We start from the raw sequence: 4,474 nt of genomic DNA, 5'->3' as shown, positions 1-4,474 counted from the left end.
AAAAGGCCAAGAGGCATATGAAAAATGCTTAGTCATTAATCATCCAAGAGATGCAAATAAAAATGACAATGAGGTACCACTTCACACCTGTCAGAACGGTTATCATCAACAAATCAACAAATTTACAAGTGCTGGTGAGGATGTGGAGAAAAAGGAAGCCTCGTACACTGCTGGTGGGAATGCAGACTGGTGCAGCTATTGCGGCAAACAGTATGCAGTTTCCTCAAAAAGTTAAAAATGGAACTCCCATTTGACCCAGTAATCCTACTTCTAGGAATATATCCCAAGAAACTAGAAACACCAATCAGAAAGGATATATGCACCCGTATGTTCATAGCAGCACAATTCACCATAGCTAAGATTTGGAAACAGCCTAAGTGCCCATCAACAGATGAGTGGATTAAAAACCTTTGGTACATCTATACAATGGAACACTATGCTGCAGCAAAAATTAAGAACTCTTATCATTTGCAACAGCATGGATGAACCTGAAGAGCATTATGCTAAGAGAAATAATCCAGTAAGATAAAGATAAATATCATATGATCTCACTCATTTTTGGAATTTAATGAATAACATAAACTGATGAAAAATAGAGCTAGAGACATAGAAGCATTGAACAGACCGTCAAACCTCAGAGGGAAAGCAGGGGAATGTGTGTGTGGGGGTGGCAGGTAAGAGATAAACCAAAGCACTTTTATGCATGCATATAAACATAACCAATAGGCACAGATAGTAGGGGGATGAGAGCCTGTGATGGGGGGCAGGAGTGTGCTTGGAGAGGTCAATGAGGGAAACAAGAGATATATGCAATACATTCAACAATAAATAATTTTTTAAAAAAGAAAACAGACCACCAGCTTATACAAGAATACACAAGAATGTACTCAGAATGGATAAAAGATTTCAATGCAAGTCATGCAACCATAAAATATCCTAGAAGAAAACATAGGCAATAAAATCTCAGACATCTCACATAGCAGTATTTTCACCAATACATCTGCTAGGGCAAGGGAAACAAAGGGGGAAAAAATAAGCAAATGGCACTACATTAAATTAAAAAGCTTTGCACGGCAAAAGAAACCATCAACAAAATGAAAAGGGAACCCGCTGAATGGGAGAACATATTTGCCAATGATACATTGCTTAAGGGGTTAATTTCTAAAATATATATAGAACTTATATAACACCAGGAAGACAAAGAATCCAATTAAAAAATGGACAAAAGAGAGAAGGAGTTGCCCCATAAGCCAAATCAGGGGGAAAAAATGAATAAGTGGGGACGACCCTGAGGGGCTCCAGGGAAGTTGTAGCCATCATGACCACCTTCCCAACCAAGATGGATCCTCTCATCCGGGGAGTATCACCCACCCCTAGCAAGATTCCGGTTCACTCAAAGTGACACCCGCCTCTCCCCACAGTCAAGCCCTGAGACCTGGACCAAGAGAACCAAGATCCAAAGAAATTGGAGCAGAAGTTCAGTACTCAATGTCCCTTTTTTGACTCAGCAGGCCCCAGACCAAAAGCCAAACGTGAAACATAGAAGTCAGAGAGATTGGTGGGGAGCACTCTGCTCCATATTCTATTGGAGGAGCTCAGGCTTAGCCCTAAGGAACAAAATATGGGGCCTGGGTGCCCTCCCCAGAAAGAGATTCCAGAGGTCATAGAGTTTGTGGCTGACCCTAAGGCCCTGACTACCATACTGTCAGGTGAGGGGCTGAAGAGCGGTCATCTGGGGCACCAGCCCAGAGTGGCTCGGAGAGTACTGGTTCGAGGGAGCCAGGGAGGCACCATCCGGACGGGCCAGGGTACCTGCATCTCTACATATTTTGGTCCGAGAACCCCCTAAAACCCAACTGGACCCTTCCAGGGCTTCCTGCTTTTCAAGGACCAGGACCCTGCAGCTAGACCTTGTGCACCCAGAAGCTAGAGGCTGTGATTCCACCTTCAGGAACTTCCTTTAACCCCTCTGCTCACCCCACCTTCCAAGAGCGAAAAAGAGAGACAGGTGTTAGCAGGGGGACTGTAGCGAGCCAGGCCTCAGGATTGCACCTGGAGACCCCAGTCCAGCCTGCTTCCTCTCTCCCGGAAGGAGAACATGAAGTAGTCACTCACTCAGATGAAGGAGGAAGGAGCGCTCTCGGTCTGGCCTAGTGGGTTTCATTAAGAGAATGCCGGAAGCTAACCCACACCAAGGACAGCCGTGACTGCCACCTGATGCTCTCCCCTGGCCATGTGCTGCTACCATCCATTCCCTGTCCATCCCCCTTTGGATTGGCTCAGCGTATTCCCTCCCCTGGCTCTTCAGCTCCTCCCTCATATTCATTGTTGCAGCATCTTGCCATTCACCCCTAAACCTAGTTCACATCCCCATCCCATCAGTCCTCTAAAGCTCAGCCGGCCCAATGTTTGAGTGGCCTCTGTCCTCAGTCTTGCCCTGAAAAGCCTGCCCTGCTCTGGGAACAGATTGCAGTCCAGTTATTTCACCAGGAGAGATCTGGGAAACCGCCATGGCAACTCCTCATGGACCCACCCTAGTAGAACCCCCAACATCTAAGAGCTGAAGATGCAGCGCATTGTACCTTGAAGCAGCTTTTGCAACAGAAGGTAGAGGGGCTGGCAGGGAGTAAGTGTGCCCCCCTTAATGGAAGCTCCTCTCTGGATATGGTTGAACTTCAGTCCCTGCTGGCAGAGATTCCTAGGACCCTGAATGCCCCAGAGCATAATTCTGGGGCTTTTCGCCTTCCTGAACTGTTACAGCACTCTGGACTGCCAAAGCCCTGCTTTCTAGAAGAGTGTGGGGAACCACAGCTCTGCCCTGGAGCAGAGCCTGAGGCAGCTCAGTCCTGCCCTCCAGCAGAGCCAGGGCCCCCAAAGCCCTGCCATAGGAGGGAGCCTGAGATACCAGAGCCTACCACCCAGAAACAGTCTGAGGTATCTGAGGCCTGCCCTCCCATAGAACCTGGATCAATTCAGGCCTGCTCCCAGAGGCAGACTGGACTTCCAGAGCCCTCCCCTGGGGTAGAGCCTGAGGAATCAGAGGCCTTCTCTCTAGAGCCTAGGAGTACAGAGTCTAGTCCACAGTCCTGCTGTGGTCAGTGGGATCCAACGACCACCAGTGTGATCTTCTCCTCTGAACACACACTTTGTACCAGCCCCCCTATCTGCTGACTCCAGTCTCTGAGGCCCCCAGCAGGCCAGGCAGGCCCCAGAAGTCTGGCTCCTCGAACCCTGGCCCTGAGGCAGTGCCTCAAAGCATGTCTGACCACCATCAGCTGCTTCCATGAGGCACACCTGGATGATGAGTGTGCCTTCTACACCAGCTGAGACCCTCCTTCAGGCCCCTCTCAGGTCTGCACCAATCCTGTTGCCAAGTTATTGGACTGACAGGATGCCCTGTGTTTTATTCCAATTGGTTCTGCAGCCACTCCGGACTCTCCAACATGAGGCACCCACTTCCACCCGCTCCTGCCCTGTCTTGATCCTTCCTTTTAGCCCTTATATTTTTGGTCCACACCATGGGATTGGGAGTCTGGGAATCAACACCTTTTTATCCTTCAATAAAGTTTCTAAAGTGTCTCCGGGAAAAAATGAACAAAGGATTTGAATAGACACTTCTCCAAAGAGGACATATAGATAGGCAATAGACATATCAAAAAATACTCATCATCACTAATCATCAGAGAAATGCACATTAAAACCACAATGAGATATCACCTTACACCTGTCAGAATGGCTAGCATTAATAAATCAACAAACAAGTGCTGATGAGAATATGGAGAAAAGGGAGCCCTAGTGCACTGTTGGTGGGAATGCAGACTGGAGCAGCCAGTGGAAAACAGTATGGGATTTCCTCAAAAAATTAAAAATTGAACTGCCTTTTGGCTCAGCAATCCCACTTTTGGGACTATATCCTAAAGACGTTGAAACACTAATTTGAAAGAATATATGTACCCTTATATGCATAGCAACATTATTTACAATAGCCAAGATTTGGAAACAACCCAAGTGCTCATCAGTAGATGAGTGGTGTTCCATGGAACATTTACACAATGGAATACTATACAGTTGTAAAAAAGAAGGAAATTTTCTCTTTTGTGACAGCATGGATAGGCCTGGAGATTATTAGCTAAGTGAAATATGCTAGACAAAGGCAAACACCATATGATATCACTTATGTGTGGGTTCTAAAGAGCAAAATAAACAGGAACAAAATAGAAACAGAGGCATGGATACATGAAACAGACTGACAGCTGTCAGAAGGGAGTGGAATCGGGGTCTGGAAAAAAGAAAGTGAGGGGATTATAAAAAAACACTTATATATAAAACAGATACAGACAACAGTGTGGTGATATCCAGAGGGAAAGGAGGGTGGGTGTTGATAGAGGTGGGCTAATGGGGGAAAATGGGGTCAGAAAGGGATATTGCTTGGGGAAATGGGTGCAGATGATGTTTTATTGAGTCACTAGAAGCC

General features: G+C 46.7%; 1 pseudogene across 1 annotated transcript; it reads left to right on the top strand.

Moving 5' to 3' along the window:
• Window positions 1–1,318: 1,318 nt before the first annotated feature.
• LOC307095312 (tastin-like) lies at window positions 1,319–3,387 on the top strand (annotated as a pseudogene). The gene has a single exon. The product of its transcript is annotated as a tastin-like (transcript).
• Window positions 3,388–4,474: the final 1,087 nt, after the last annotated feature.

The sequence above is a fragment of the Cnephaeus nilssonii genome (genome assembly GCF_951640355.1).
Source record: "Cnephaeus nilssonii genome assembly, chromosome: X".
NCBI lineage: Eukaryota > Metazoa > Chordata > Mammalia > Chiroptera > Vespertilionidae > Cnephaeus > Cnephaeus nilssonii.
Note: the sequence above shows the minus strand (reverse complement) of the source record. Positions and strands in the feature narration are given on the sequence as shown.